The 17775-nt window shown below is 36.4% G+C and overlaps 1 protein-coding gene across 1 annotated transcript in view; it reads right to left on the reverse strand.

Annotated features, from left to right (window-relative positions):
* Window positions 1-17011, reverse strand: part of LOC145675441 (tetratricopeptide repeat protein 37) — an 88544-nt gene extending 71533 nt beyond the window's left edge. The window contains exon 1 of the mRNA XM_081745864.1: window positions 16877-17011. The gene's annotated coding sequence lies outside the window, so the exon portion shown is untranslated. The remainder of the gene's footprint in view (window positions 1-16876) is intronic.
* Between the last annotated feature and the right edge of the window lie 764 nt (window positions 17012-17775).

The following is a 17775-nucleotide window of genomic DNA, read 5'->3' on the forward strand; positions in this document are numbered from 1 at the left end:
ACTATTGACCCATTCTCCTGCTTTTAAAACTTTTTTCTTTTTGCTTTAACACTAGAACGGCGGTGTTTCTGATACTCTCTAGAACGGCGGGATTGGGTCAAAAATGACCCATTCTATTTTTATTAAATATTTGTATTCTAAACCACTAATATTTAACGTGGTGACTAATTTATTTATTTATTTATTTGCCATCAACACAACAGGCATAAGCCCAATTATAGTGTTGGTGTATTACATAATACATTTACAATAGTTTTCTTAAACATAGAGTTCATATTGCAGATGTCAATTTCTTTGTGTTTGATACATATTTTGTTGTAAGTAGAACACATTCTCCAAATTGGTGATTTCAATAATACGTTGGTCCTTGCTTTTTTGCAATAAAACAGACCAGAGTTATTAGCACGAGTTTTAAGTGTCGGGACATGAAAATTTAATGTTGATATGAGATCCGTACAATTAAATTCGTTTTGTACTATTTTATGGAGAAAAATCAAATCTGTCACATTTCGCCTTTGCTCAAGTGTAGGGATAAAGAAGTTGTCTATTAATGTTAGATAATTTTCATAATATGGATAGATTCCAGTTGTCTTGTATATCAAGTATTTGATAAATTTAGATTGGACCTTTTCCACTTGGTGTCTGTATTGCTGTTGTGATGGGTTCCAAATCACAGCAGCATATTCCAGTTTTGATCGGACATAGGCATAATACATTTTTGTTAGTCTAGTACTATTGTTAAATTCCTTTCCAGTTCTAATTATGAACCCTAACATCTTGAGAGATTCGTTAACTATGTTCTCTACATGGTTATTAAATGTCAGTTTCGTATCAAATATAACTCCAAGATCTTTGACTGAATTTACTCTATTTAGTAAGATCTGATTCATTGAGTAATCAAACTCTATTTGACTTTTGTTTCTGGTAAACGATAAAATGTTACATTTGTTTATGTTTACATTAAGTTTGTTAAGAGAACACCAATTAGCAATATTTTCCATGTCACGTTGTAAATCGAGACAGTCATGGATGGTCTTTATCCTACCGTATATTTTGAGATCATCAGCAAAAAGCAATTTGTTACTTAATAATATATAATCAGGGAGATCGTTAATGAATAAAATGACCAATAACGGACCTAGATTAGAGCCCTGGGGAATTCCAGAATATGCAATATAATCAGATGATTTATATTCCTTGTAGATAACAGTTTGTTTACGATTATTTAAATATGATGAAAAGAACTTGATCAAGGGAGAAGAGAAATTATATTCGCCTAGCTTATGTAATAATACCTTGTGATTGACTCTGTCAAATGCTTTTTCAAAATCTATATATATTACATCAATCTGACATCCTACATCTAACGAATTTGCTATAAAGTCTGCGATAAGTGCAAGGTTTGTTGTTGTTGATTTGTGTGGGATAAAGCCATGTTGATAAGGTGAGATTACGGGTTGGATGTGGTCAATTATCCGTCGGTATAAGATTTGTTCAAATATCTTTGCAAAAGTAGGTAAAATTGACATTTGCAAAAGTAGGTAAAATTGACATAGGCCGATAGTTATTTATTTCGTGTTTATCATTGGTTTTTGGTATTGGGCAAACTATAGATGATTTCCATTTATCCGGAAAAACGCATGTTTTTAAAGCGAGATTGAATGCAATCCTTAGCGGATATGTAAACGCATCTATACAACCCTTTATGATATATGGAGGTATTCCATCAGGGCCAACAGCAGTTCTGGGCTTTAATTTTTTGATTGCCATTACTACTTCAGATTGAATGATTTCCTCAATGGTAAGTGACTCTAGTTTGTTACTTACATAAGTTAATAAATTGTTCGTAGGAATGTCAGTGAAACCTGTATCTGGCACATATACTGACGAGAAATACTGTGCAAAAGCATTGGCTATTTCATCATTATGATAAAGTTCGCGTCCCTCATAATTTAATTTCCCCCCAAGAAGATGCTTAGTCTTATTTTTTATAAAATTCCACAATTCATTAGCATTGTTATTAATGTTATTTTCAGAATCTTGTATGAACGCTCTGTATGCCAGCTTAATTTCTTTCTTTATTTCCCTACGCAATTCATTGAATTTATTGAGATAATTTACTTCTTTATTACATTTGTATTTTTTATGATACCTTGCTTTAGTTTTGATTTTTTTGATAATTTCATGTGTAAACCAGCACGGATAAGCTGTTCTTGAGTTGTTTTTAAGTGGCACGCACTTGTCAAATACACTATAAATAATATAATAGAGATTATCAACTAGGTCATTGGCGTTTTCATATTTCTTTAGGCAGTTCCAGTCAATAGATGAGAATTCAAGATACAACTCTAAGAAATTAGCTTTCCTAAAATTATATCCTGATATATTAGTTTTCTTTTTAATCTTCGCGGTCCCCTGCTGCATCACGTTTATTACTAAGGATGGATGGTGTACATCTTCTGGAATTAGTGGACAATATTTCCTACTGACTTCTATATTCGTTATATTAGACAGAACATATTTATTGCATAATAAAACGTGACTTTCATTCAATAAAACAAAAAGGTTCTTTGAACTCTAGCTTAAAATTTATTGATCAATGTGTTTTTTTGCCAATAATACAAATTTAAGAAACGCTATTTTTTATGAATATAATATTATTACAATGATATTATTAAATGTATTATATACAATGTCGGTTTATTATATAGTAATGTTATATATCATTCTAATTCCTAGATAGGTATTATTCTTAGATAGTTTGTTCAAGCGCATGACCTAACTGAACTAAACTAACCTAATCTACACACATCTAAACTTTCAAGTCTTTCACAGAACAAAGTTCAGTCACTCCTCTACAAGGAGAAGGGTGATACAAAACCATTGTTCACAAATAAAAACGTGACGTATTACACAAAAAATATTTTACTAATATGGTTGTAATAAGCATCTTTCTTCTCCCTATTTAGAATTTGTGGAAACACATAACCTAAAATAGTATACACAGTCGTAAACTGGCAGTAGTTCAAACCAGAAAAACTAAGTATAGAGTGATTGTTTTATAAATAAGATTTGCTAGGTTCTAATCATGAGAGCTCTGATATGAAAAGAATGGTAAACTACCTGTTCTTTCGAACAACTCCTTTAGAGATTCTACTTCTTTGGATGAAATATAATTTATCCAAACATACGACAAAGTAAGTTGTCTCCCATTTAGACCTCTAAACGTTTTGGTTTCGGTAGCTTTGAAATTTCTGGTTACGCCACAGGCTAGTAGTCAAAGAATTCTTGGTAGCGCCGGAAATTGAACTCGGGATCCCTCAATCCGTACTCAGCCACGTTCACCACTAGACCAGCGGGGCACTAATATAGTGGCGATCACAATGAGAGTTTCGGATTTCTTCTCCCAACCCGTCTGGTATATAGGAACCTTGTCCCAACCCGTCTGGTCAGCGTGGGGGCAGTAGACCAAGTCCTCCCTCCGGGGAGAGGCCTCATCCAATAGTGGATCGAATATGGCTGTGGTTTATTTATTATTATTTATCTGTGTTATAAACGTCTTCTCATGAAACATTTCAACATAGCGATACCAACACAAAAACACACTAGCTATATATTTTCACAATAGCATGCAAATTGTTTGCAAATTTTTTGTTAAAATGATTGAAATTATTATGAATATTTTGTTACGATGTAAGACATATAATTTGTGTTTAATAATAATAATAATAATAATAATAATAATAATAATAATAATAATAATAATAATAATAATAATAATAGTCTTACCTATTTTACGACGCTTATTTGCAGAAATATGGTTTTTGGTGCTTATCTCTTCCTCTTTCAATATTTCATCCGAATCATCATATTCGTTGTTATTCGGCAGGTACTCTTCATCTGAAGAAATATTAGGGCATTCAGCGTCAGACTCGGCCTTACTTATGTCATTGAAATTTGCAAATATTTAATCCAGTGTCATCAGTTTCTTGCTCATAATCAGTGTTTGAAATAGCACATCACTCCGAAAATAATGAGATTCTCCTAATCAACAGACTTTCTAAAGTACTACTTACTCCAACTAAACTGACAAAATTGCTGAGAAGCTGGTCTTGAACACGAGGTGGAATGGGAGAGTGTTAGGAAAAAGAACGGTCGCAAGATAAAGACGCTAGCCAGCAGTGTTGCTACAGTGCAACATAATTTCACTAACAAAAGAGTTGGGTCAAAATTGACCCACGCCGCCATTCTAGTATACTTGTTTGTTATTTCAAAAGGGAAAATGTGGATAAGAATGATACTTAGTACAAATATTTCTTCAAGAGAACGAGTAAACGTCACAGAAATTCGATCCGATTCGTAAGAAAATAGAAAAGTTATTAAAACGTAAAGTTTGAAATGGGTCAAAAATGACCCAGCCGCCGTTCTAGTGTTAATAAAGAAACTGGTTTTCTTTATGTAGATTTAATTCTTCCTTGTAGTCCCTTCTTTCCTTCCATGCAGGGAGCTGAACATTTTATACCAAAAGAGGTATGTGGTGGACTAAACACGTTATGTTACAAATAACAAAAGAAAAGTAAGGAGGAGTTCGATTTCCTTCGCTTCTTTCCTTTTACTGTCCATTTCCCGCTCGAAAAAAAAAAATAATATCTTGTTCTTCTAGTCTCTGTTCGAACAAAGTGGGAGAACACGGGAGAAGCTTGAGCAGGTACACACACAGACACACACCTTTTTTCTTTTGTAGTGTTCTTCCTTTTGCAAATTCCTAATACTTTCTCATTGCTTTTTCGTTATAGCGGAGAGGGAATATTCTTATATCGAGTGAAATCGCGCACTTGGTGACAAGTTTTTGCAATTTTGCATGGTTTTAGGTACAGACATAAGGTTTTCAAAACCACCGCAAACAAGCTGAGGCTGACCTCTGTTGGCCTGTTTGCGTAAAAACAAAATGGTTACCGACGGACTACGTCTCTCCAGATTTAAAGTGCTATAACTTCTACAAATTTTTAATTGAGAACTTTGTGATTGAGTGAATATTTAGGTAACATATTGGACATTTCATTTTACTACAGTATACTGCCATAGCGACGCCATCTTTTGAATATGGCGTCCTTAAATCCCAAAATTACGTATTTTCAATCCATTTTCTTTGGATTTAAAGGCAAATAACTTTTTTTATTATCACATGTAGGCAAAACTACCCTGAAATGAACGTTGTTGGACAGTTCAAGAGCTTTCCAACGAGGTATGTGCCATTTTTGTATCTTTAAAATTAACGGAACTAGCCTATTTTTTGTGATCTTAAGTGTAGTACTTCATGACTTTAATAGAGCCAGAAAAATTAGTCTGAGCCCTGCCTTTATAAGTTCGTGGGTTTTTGCTTGAAGACATGTTGCGTGTAGGGAGAAAATATCTTCATTAGAAGCTATCTAACAATGTGTCTACTAAAATTCTAAAATAAAATTTCGTGACCTTTTCTTTACCAAACCATAAAATTTCGTATCCTCCTCGAGCAAATTTGGATATGAACTAGGCCGAATTTTTATACTTGCGATAGAAGCATACTTTGCCAGCGATTTGGAAGCGTATGAAACCGACCATAGACATTTGTAAGTTTTATAGAACAAAATTTTCCAATCTGTACTTATATTTGTACAGATAAAAAAATCGTGACCCAAAAGCTAAATTTCTGGACTTTCATGACCGTTTTCTGATTTCGTGACTTTTTCATGATTTTCGTGACCGATAGACACCCTGTCTAATTATGTGGTATCAGGTGTTAAGTCGAAGAAAGTGGTAGTTGCCCGGGAGGGAAAGGGTGAACAAAATGGCCGTCGGCGGAATTCGTTTCTCTAGCTTTAAAGTGCAAGTTTTTTTGCAATCGGGCATCGAAGGAAGTATATCTTTACCTGATGATGTGCAGATAACATTGTCTGAAGTTGCATGGCTTGAGCATGTTTACAAGATCTTAGTTGAAAACGATGGAAAACTACAAGAAATTCTAGTGACTTACTCAGGTTACTATTCCTTCAAGCAAGATTCAGAAGATATTGTGCCGAAAGCAACAGGTGGGGTGCTCCTTACATTCTAAAAGCATCCTCAATGACCATGCAAAAGCGTGCCATGCTCATAGCAAAGAAAGCAACAGAGTTTGTAAATCCAGGACAAATTTCAGTGATTGTTGGCGACTGCCCACTATATGCCCAACAAAAGAAATGTCAATGCAAGTACCCCGATGAGATTGGAGAATCGAAGATGCTGTGCCTCATGGGTTTCTTCCGTATTGAAATGATAGCGCAAGAATGCGGAGGAAAGCTGTTGGCCGAATCTGGTTGGGATAAGATGTTCTCACAAGTAAAGATTTTTACTCCTGGAATTGCAGAGTCACTGCATAACGGCAAACATGTCAAACGTACCAGACACGCCTACCAGCTTACTCTTGCTTTGCTTCATGTGCTCAGGAATGAAGCATATAATCAATATCGGTTAGAATGCAATGGTCCTCACGAATCCATGTAGATGTGGGAAAAGAGACTGATTACTACTGCTCCAACTGTCAGTTACTAACAACAGTTAGGAAATATCTACTAATAAACTGTCAGCTTTTCCGTAGTCAGCGAATGGGTGATTGGCCACTAACTCTGACTGCCTGTAGAAACCTTTGTCTTTTTTTTTTTTTTTTTTCGCGTTTGGCCAACAAATTACGCTCTTTGGACACCAGTGTTCTTGAGAGACATGGCACGTTTACCAGCAGAATATCCAAGCATCCATGAAGCTGTCCCTTAAAGAAGACAGTGGAGCTAAGGGCCTGTATGGCCAGAAAGAAGAGGAGGAGGTCATTGAAATATCAAAACCTGAAATTCTGCGAGTTGTAGAAGAATTTGAAAATGCAAGTTTTTCTGCATTAACCAAGGAAGGTAATAATTTAGAGCATCCGGAGTCATCCTCTGAAGAACACAAAAAATTCCTCCAACATCTCAATGCTCTACTTAACATAGTGAAGGATGGAACTGTTATAAATCATTTCGAAGAAACTGGTCCAGAACTTGTCACATTGAGCTCTGGGGAAATAATGGACCCTGAAATCCCCGAGTTAAAACGAACCTGAAAACATTGGCAAAGCAATGTTTCGAGATTTCTTGCGTGACAGAATTGAAAATGCCACTAAGCCCTTGTTAGACACCATTTATAAGCCTAAGTTGTACACTTTTAGCAACCGTCCACGTGCGGATCTCAAAAAGGGTTCCAACAAATTGGCATCGGCAAAGGCAAATTCAGCTCTTATTACCAAACTCTTTTTATCCCTGCAAGCACGACTTGATGCTGAAATAGATGACTTCTTTAGACATGAGAACCAGCGAGAACTACCATCTTTATGAAGAAACGGGAAACTGATATCAGGCAAAATATCTACTCTTCTTGCATGTCTGCCAGAATTACCTGCTCCTGGGCACTCCTCAGTAGCCAAGCAGGCATCAGTGATTTTGCTAATGTGTCAGCAATAATTCACCTGGTTAAACCCCAGCGTGCTACTGTGTTTGAAGACTACACTAAAATGCATTTACTGCCATTTTGGAGAAACAAACAACAGAACAAACAACTCGAGTTGATGCAGTGTGGGACAGATATCTGAATCCAAGTCTCAAGTCTCAAACTCGCATAAAACGTAGTGAAACTGGAGGACGGAGAATTAAAGTCTCACAAGATACCAGCTCCTAAGGGAACTGAATGGCAGAACTTTTTGAGAGGTTCCCAGAATAAGGCCGAGCTCTACCAGTTCCTTAGTGAAGAACTTGTGAAACACACACATGCTGCGAAGTATTTGTTGCTTACAACAAAAGTAGACCAGGTGCTTAGCAACAGATCAACAGACGTAACCTCCCTGACTCCATGTCGTCATGAAGAAGCGGATACACGGCTTATGCTCCATTTATATAATTCTTCTGAGCAAGGACATAGAAAAGCCTATATCCGGACAGTGGACACCGATGTTGTTGTCCTAGAAATCTACTATTTCAACCAGATTAATCTGACAGAGTTGTGGATCGGCTTTGGATCAGGAAAGGCATTCAAAGGGATTCCAATCCATTATATTTGTGAACAGTTGGAATTTCAACGATGTCAGGTACTACCCTTCTTTCACGCCTAACAGGATGTGATTTAACGTCGGCGATGCTTGGAATTGGTAAGAAGACAGCATGGAATGTTTGGTTTAATTCCCCTGAAATTATTGACACTCATTGACATTACCCAAAAACCAAGTAGCTTCACACTTGAATCTAGTCACATGCAACGTTTGGAGCGTTTTAGTGTCCTTGTACAGCAGAAATTGCAGTGCAGAGTCTGTGAATGAGGCAAGGAAAGTTATGTTCATACACACAGCCTGAAACCACTCGATTCTATTCCACCGACACAGCATACATTATTCCAACATACAAAGCGTGCTTTACTTACTGCTGCCTTTATTTGAGGACAATCTCCTTCGAAAGTACCAGACATCCCTGACCCAACTAACTTGGGCTGGGAATGGAATGCTCGAACTGAAATGTGGGTCCCATATTGGACTGACCTACGGAAGCAAGCAAGGGGTGTTCATTTCTACTGCATTGTAGTTGTTCCGTTGCTTGTAAGGGTAATTGCAAATGACATCGAACTGCAAGAAATTGTGGTCCATTGTGCAAGTGCGAAGGAGGCTGTACAATCAGTTTCACTAATGCATCAAAATTTGCTCCTGAATAAGACTTGTGTGCACCCTTCAGATCACATAACATCAAATCTTCTGAATGTATAGTGCAGAACTCGGACAAATTATAAATGTAATGTATGAATAATATGTGTATAACGTAAAATATGTGAAAACATAGTTAATTAATGGTATACTAATTGTAAATGGTATGTTAATGGATATTGTGAGCAATATGCAGTTGATCGATTCCATTTCAAATCGTCCAGGCAAACTAAAAGTGGTCCCCATCATAGTCTCAGATTTCATTTATTTTTTTTATATGGGATCTACATGCAATATTATTAGACCCATATTTTTTCTTTTCGCTGAAAAAAAATTTTCCTTCGATATACAGCCTTCCAAAATGGCTGCCCTCCTCTCGGATTGCTCTAAAAACTGAAAAACATGTCAAATTAAAAGTTTTGTTGTAAAGAAAGGAGTGTACTTAGTAACATAATCGCAATGCCAGAAAGAGTATAAAGTTGTATGTTTCGGTGGAGGGCCAAAATTCGTCTATTGGTCCAATAGGAATCGCGCAATTCACTGCAATGTTGCCAACTTTGGTGAAATTTTTGCTAACTTCAAACATTTTTTTTGTCCACACGAGTAGTATTAACCATCTGCTTCTAGCATCGAAATCTACTCCATAAGATCTCTTGAAAATGTAAAGGACTTATGTTTCTGATTATTACATCCCACGTTATAGCATGATGAAAAGCGGAAAATTTCATTAAGACGCCATGTTTGGACGCCATTTTCTCAAAAAACCCACCTTTAAAAAATCTGAATTTTTTACATATATTGGAGAAGTACCTAAGTATTTAATATCCGTTAACCGTTCATGCGGCTGCAGCCCCTAACATTCACAATTAATTATTGAAATTTCGATTTTTGTACTTGGAATGTAAATATTTCCTATGGGCATTTAGGTCCTATACACAAGGCGATTTGAAAGGGAGTATGAAAATTTTGAGAGATGAATCCTGACATCAAATCCAGTAGAAAAGTTCCTATAAACATGAGTCGAATTCCGCTTTGTTTTCGAGTTACAGGGTTTCCAACTCTGGACCCAAAATCGGCTCGGAACAATAGAAAATAAAATATATATTTCGTGTTAAATCAGAAACTATGTGTTAAAGTTATGATGAAGTTCAGAAAGTTGCTTTGTATCAATATGATGATTTTTACGTGCGTTGCAATTCGATTGGCAGTGTTGCCAACTTGGAAGAACTTTTATTTGTTCCCAAATGACACTACGTGGTTTTCATTTAATTTTTGAATTTAGGCAGCCGTTACGCGGCAGCCATTTTGAATTTAGGCAAACAGGCCCAGAGGCCAGAATCAGCTTGTTTGCGATGCTTTTTGAAAACCTTATGTCTATACCTAACACCATGCAAAATTGCAAAAACCTGTCACCAAGTGCGTGATTCCGCGGAATTCCCTCCCCGCTATTACTCCCTTTGGAAAAGAACGGAAAAAGAATCGTTTGCTCCTCCTATTATGGTAAATCACCGGCGGGAGCCCATGTGGTTCGGAAATTCTTTTTTCTTCGCATCCCTTTTCCCTTCCAGGTCAAATAACAATGAGTGTAAATTATGGAAGAATTGCTGAAACGAATCGAAAGGGTTCCTCTTCAGATGTTTCTCACAGTACATAATCCACCCTACTCACCTTCCTACTATATTTCGCAAACCAGCCTTCACCCCTTTTTCTTCCCGCCTCTTTCCTTTTAAGGAGGGAAGGGAGGCATTTCTAAAATACTTTTTTCTCCTTATAGTAGAGAAATGATTGATCTTCAGTGAAGTAATAAATTTTACCCGTAAATTCCAATATTTGTATTTTGGTATTCTCAATGTGCACCAAAGATTGACTTCTTAGATGTTTATCTCTCAACTCTTGTGTGTCTCACATTTACGAGTAAACTGAAATCTTCCACATGGAAGATAAATGTTTAAGAGTTCCATTTTTACAAGTATTTAACAGCAAAACACATAAATATAAATACTAACACAAAAACTACCGGTATGTAGCGAAAACGGCCTACGCTACACACACGAAGATATAAGTATTTTTCCTTTGGCCTGTTGAGAATAGTACATCTATTCTTGGCAACACCACTTGATTGTGGAGTTGACCTTCCCTCCCCTTCTCTAGCGCAGTACACGAATCATGCAAAAGCTTCGAACGCAGACAAACAGAAGTGAAGAGTGATTTAAGGCACAAGTATTTTTTTAAAACATGTTTCTGCCTGGGAACACTACATAAAGTGCTACTCACATTGAAGTGCGAAGGGAGCAAAGGACAGCTTTTATTATTCTCTCTTAATTATTTGTAAGGAAACTGCTATCAACATCTTTATCTTTTCTGTATTAGAGATATGAGGTGTATATATATTGAGTAACAATGCAAATCTTGCTTATTAATTGGGATTTTATTTAGCATTTATTTGAAACGTTTCACAAATTCGTAATGTCAGTGACCAATATTCCTAACGAAATCGACAGAAAAATGCATGTGTCTGGCAATTTGGACATCATGCTTCCTGTGCACATGATCCTAGAGTCGACTCCCTCTGAGGTCATTAGTAGGTTCGTTGATCTGAAGTATAGGGTACTTTTTCAGCATCCAATTCGTAAAACCATACTTCATTTATCAATAATAATAATAATAATAATAAAAATAATAATACAATTCCCTGACATACCCCAAACTATGATCCACAGAAGGACTTTCAGCTGAGTTATGTGAGCACATCGACCCTCAATACGATTTTTACTGGATTTCTAGGTCAACCAGAATGCATTTAGTTGAGTTTTGTGTGGTTTCAACATTAACTCAAATGCGACTGTTATTGAGTTTCTGGGCCTACCAGAATAGTTTTAGTTGAGTGATGTATAATTAGCATACTGACCACAATGCGGTTGTTACTGGATTTCGAAGCCTACCAGACTACTTTCAGTTGAGTAATGTGTGATCAACACAACGACCTCAATTCAATTGTTACTGCGATTTCTAGACGGCTTAGCAAACTCTCTCTCAGTTGCAAGTGTACAAGTGGGGAAGAAAATCCATTCTCAACGTAGCCCACACTACACGCCAGACTACTGCAGTCAACGAAATCCGCGTTCGTCGGGTGAGGCACTGACTGACTAAATGACGTATCAGTCTAAGAGATTTGAATGCGAAAACATCAGCGTGGGAAGTGTAGAAACGATCATACCTACACTTCCGGAAAATAACAGCCAGACGGGTCTCAAAAATGCTAACGATCGACAAGAAGCTGGGTAGGGAAAACATCTCGTCTCAGCATCTGCAGAAATTTCAGAGAGAAGGCTAAGATAATCATCCGCGATGAGAGCTGGGTGCATCATTACTCTTCGGAGTCAAAGCGCTCCAGCATGGAATGTAAGCATCCAGACTCGCCACCACCAAAAAAGTTCAAGGCACAAGCGTCCGCTGGCAAAGTGATGCTGACGGTATTTTGGTGCGGAAGACGGCGTAATATGCACCGATTTCCTGGCACGCGGGGCCACAATCAATGCGGTGTTCTACAGCAACCTCTTCCGGACCAAAGCCCCTATCTGTCGCCTTGCAACTTCTATCTTTCTGATCCCCTTAAGGAGCAATTGGGAGGACAAAAATTCCACATCGACGTCCAAGTCAAAACGTGTGTGCTGAAATGGCTTAAAAATCGTCCCAAAGAATTCTATGCCGCAGGGGTACGGGCAATACCACACCGAAGAGTGTGCGTGTAAATGGGGAGTACCTTGAAAAAGAACAGTAATTGATTCGCATGTTTTCTTCCTTATGTGTCAGAAAAAAAGAAATTCCCGTTACAACTGTAAAGTCCCTTGTAGAAACAAATATTCCATTAATAGGTCTAACATACAGCATAAATAAATTCTTATGCAAAAATTTACAACGGGTAGTTTACTTTTCAAGCTGAGTTTTATTTATTCAAAGTTTCCCAAAAACATCCCATAATTTTGTTTGTATTTCACAAGAAAATATTATCAATAATCGCAGCACAAAATGATTTAGTCTCAGAAATCAAAGTGAAAAAATTTAGTGCGGTGGCCGGTACATTTTATTTATTCTTTTTTTATTGGTATCAGTATGGTCAGTTTAAATCAAATATTACTAAGCTAGTTTGCTGAAGATAAATATGAGTTGTCTGGTAAGTTTGGTTAACAAAAATTAAAAAAAAAAAAAAAATTCATTGAAAGAAGTTACACCGACGTACCAAAAAATAACACTTGAAACGTCAAATGTATTCAACACAAATAAAACTATGTTTATAGGTGAAACAGGAGATCCGAATCATCGACTTTTTGTAATGTTAGCCACGAATACAAAATTGCTGTCAATAAATTCGGATTTGGAGTTCAATTTCAACTTTGATATTGCTATTTTTACGAAAAATTGTAATTGTGATAAATCTCTAAATTTAATGCATTTATGGCTAGCAGGGGGTGGAATTTTCTTTATGATTCAACATATTATATAGTTATCAATGCACGCAAAAATAAAGAAAGTATTGTGTGAATTTGCAGTCTCTCTGTAAGATACGTTATTTCAGTTGTATATTTACTTAGTAAATAAGGTAATATTTTTTATTCTTATTGAATGACGTTTGTTTATTTTGTGGTAAAGTTCCTACATAAATAATGGATATATTTTCGGCACCACTCGAGCAGACGTTTCTGCCAAATTTCGACACATTTCTTACATTTTCAGGTCAGGTTAGAGCTTTGTATTTCTTTCAGCAGAGCATGCACTAAATGAGGGGCTCTATTACTACATGCAGATCGACTTTAGGAGGGCTCAGCATAAATACTGTTTGGACGTATGGCATAAAACACGAATAAATTGTGCTAGTGGCCATTAAAACGCACGAATGCTACCTGAGGTAGAGCTCGAGCAATAATGAGGAGTGCCTCCGTAAGGAACAGGTGTGTCAGCGACGGAGATATATATGCATAAATGAGGATAGTGGAGGAGCACACTTCACATACAATACTTTCACTATCACTCAAAATTCAGTTCAATGTGCTGTACACTAACAGTAATTACGTATATTTACACTTCACGAAAAATGTTTCACATCGTAGTTTACCCATAAATGTTCTATTTAGTAGAACCATCTACTCGAGTGAACCCATATTTTCTGGAGGATATGCATATTCCGTATTTATACGATTGTCCATTCTCTGAGCTTGTTCCGATTACTGGATTGTTGACATGCTTAGACCACTTGTAATCGGAGCAGTGATTCGTATAAGCTACAAACTACAAATACATGTATAGTACATATTCTTTGATGAAAAAGTTACATTTTAAGCTACAGTGTGTTTACTGGTGTCTACAGTTATAGCGCTACTAAAATTACAAGCAATGCCATGAGCGGGCTTTCTCTTTCTCTAGTCGCAGTTGCCCAGTGAAATCAATTGGCGGTAGACGATAGTTTATACTGCCTTTTCGCACTACTGCCAATGGCGTCAATAACAGATCCGCTACCTAGAAATATAATATCTCTATATTAATTGCTCTCTTTAGCAAATAGAAAAATGAATCATGAACTTGTACGTGCAAACCCTATCCTCTTAAGTCAACTGGTTGTCATGATACAAACTTTTAAACGTTTCTGTATAAAACAATTATGAAAATATTTAGAACCTTAAGTTTCGAACAGAAAATGTTTAGTGTAAGTGTTCGTAGATTCGGACTCAAGCTTTTGTTATTTTTTCTTATAGGACATTGAACCCGTAACCTATCACAGGATACTGAACAGAACTACTTACAATCTATACTTTGGTTGTTATTCCTACTTGATGCATACGGAATGTTTATTTATTTATTTTTTACAAATTCTTCCATGCTTATATTACAATTAGTTCAAAGAAAGACAGTAATAAGATCACATATCTTTCGTAAAATATTTATAAAACAAACACTTCCTAATCTGGTAAAGTAAATGTAGCCTAATTTTATTTCTCATTTTGTACTCACATATGCGTATTTCATCATCCATTTCCCCCTTCTCTTGTACTGGATACATTGACTCAAGATTGCATAACAAACGTGTTAAATGATACAATTTATTCCATTCTAAACAAATCAGGATGTTTCGAGACACACAAAAGTGAAAGAAAGCTGATCTTGATACAATCGGGTGGGAATATGATCTCTTACCTTCCTATTAGAACTCGGACTCTCTTTAGTGAATAAAGTTACTAATTAGAGACTTTAGAATTCACTTAGATTTTATCAAGCATATGTGCTGAAACAGGAAGTCTTCACTTTTAAAGGCCTCTCTGAAATAGCGGAACAGTAATACTCTGAAACATACTCTGTAAGAAAGCTAAAATTGATATGATTAATTTAAGACTCACGCTCAGACAATGACAAAACAAAACTAGACGATGGTCATAGCAGAATACAACAGAAGACAGGCTTTTAGCAGTTCAAGTGGAATAAATTAAAATTTAATTAACTTAGTTAATTGGCATGCAAAATTAATATTCAAAATTATATTGGAGTATGATACATGCAGGTTAACTTTTGTCGCACAACTCCAAATACTAGTTGAAAAATTAAAAGTTTTTTCACCAACTTCCTTCTCATTGTTTCCTAAATGATTTGCGCTGGGCGACATGAAAATACCTCACATGGCACAGACGGGCCCACCGCATATGATATATGATTTGCGTATAAATACGGCGTCCGAATTTATCATATGTTTAAAACCTACAATGCAAAGAACACAAAACAACATGTGCTAGGTGGCCACTAAAAGGCACGAATACTACGCGACCGAGTCACTGCAGGGCGAAGCGGAGAGCCAGAGCTTCAGCGATGGTGTGCGTCCTAAGGGAGCAGGCCTGTCAGCGGACGGGATATACGCATAAGCGAGGGTAGTGAAAACAAGTGGGTTTTGGCAATAATACGAGTTTCATTAGCACTTGTCATGGTTTCAAACCAGTAGTGCTCCACTTGTAAACATAAAATACAGCTTCTGTGCACCTTGCAGAAATGCACAGCCGGTGGAAAATAGTTTCTAATACAGTCATCTTTCATATGCACTCACGTATTTTATCCGTCGTAAAGCGCTTGCATTGAGTTTACACTACTATCCCTACACTTGTAAACATAAAATACAGGTTTATTACTTCGTATTTAATTCCATCGCTTGCAGAATTTTGTTCTTTATTAGTATGTCTTTTCATGCCAGGTATTGAATTTTGTGCAAATCTTCCAAAATGTGGCGCGCCAAAACTAAACCAGAACCGTATCATATTTGATATGGCTAATGCTGTTATCTCATTTCCAATAACTTTAGATGGAGAAACAGCAAGAACAAAAGTACACAGTCCGGCAACGCTACGCTAACAATCACATACTACTGCTCATATCACTTCTCATCTGAAAAAGAGCTGTACATAGGCATATTTATACCGACCTACTGACGAAGACGAGTACGGTCAATAAACCAATTATCAGGGCTCTTGTGGACACTGAACAGCTGAGCATGGATATTGTGTCCTTATTATTACTTTTAGGTGCAGTTTTACTATACATATCCACAGATTGTAATATGTACGGAAAAATTTGGAAAGTATTTAATTTGTCCATTTTATGTCGAGAACAGAACCCAACAAACCCCTGCGGAGCTTCTAACCCGTTCCTACGATTACTATTACTTCTTATACGCCTACTTATACTATGGATCCCTATATTAAAACTGTACATATTTTGTTGCTGGACTAATCTCAATTTGCACCGCACATCTAATCAAAATTTCGTGTGGTATTACGCTAGAATACAGAATATTCTTAATAAGGGTAGTGTTCATTGTCGTTTTACGGATAAAAGTATTACGGTACCTATGAGAAAATAATAGACGACTAAATTTCTTGTTTCTAGACTTTACTGTAATTAAATGCCAGTAGAATTTTTTTTTTTTTTTATCGCTATATATTGAATTCCACATCAGCCGGTAGCCGGGAGTTTCCCGAGTGAGCAGAAGTTATTTAATGTAATGTATGATTACTATCATGTACGTTCATGTATCATAAATTTAAAGTTTACATACTGATGATACATATTACACTACTATTAACCTATTGATTTATATATATTCAGCAAAATTACCAATGCCAAGTCGAACAACTTTTCCCGGACTACTCCCTCTTCCTCTTCTTTGACAGGCTCAGTGTTGCCAATAATTGACACAAAAACTAGCTAAATAACTCCAATTTTGAGTGAAAAGTCTCTACAAATTTTTCGTGGTATTTCATCCCATCCCAAAGAAATCATCCCAAAGAAAATTTCCTTCGACTGACATAAAAGTTTCCCTTTTCGTATCAAATTTTCCCTAGTTTGTTGAAAGTCCAATTCCTATGACAACGGCGCTGACATTCCAAAATTTATGTGGGTGCTTATCAATGGCTGGACGTGTTAGCCTATATGTTTTCAGGGAAGTCTCAATATTTGATACATTTATTTTTAGTTAAAATATTTTATGAACATTGTCACAAAAGGCTGTGCTGTAAAAAAGTAAAATATGAGGGTACTATAAGGAAATGTTAAGGCTGCCCTAGTTCATTCGGTAACATTACTGACTTAAACACAAGAGAAACTGGTTCAAATCTGAGTCCAAACTAAAAATCTTGTGGGTGTGGTCAGGGCCGGCGCGAGGGGGGTCGAGCCGTGCCACCGTCCAGGGCGGCAAATCTAATGGGCGGCAAAAATTGAAAAGGAAAAAAAAATACTATCAAAATATAATGCTTCGTAATGAGCCCACATGGAAAAATAAAATTGTGTTCATCTAAGAATATAATTGAACTTACTTCACTCACATTTAGGAAAATACTCACTCAGGAAATTCAAAGCATTTTTCTTCATTTTCAATTATCAAACTACTAGCTACAGGTATCGTTCAATATTTCCCTCGCAGCGAGTAGATAAGATTTTCAGCTAGGGTGGATAAGATTATCAAGGTATATATATATTTACCTATTCAACAATGTTCTAACGCTCCACTCCAAGTA

Source organism: Thermobia domestica, chromosome 2, assembly GCF_964235325.1.
Source record: "Thermobia domestica chromosome 2, izTheDome1.hap1.1, whole genome shotgun sequence".
Taxonomy (NCBI): domain Eukaryota; kingdom Metazoa; phylum Arthropoda; class Insecta; order Zygentoma; family Lepismatidae; genus Thermobia; species Thermobia domestica.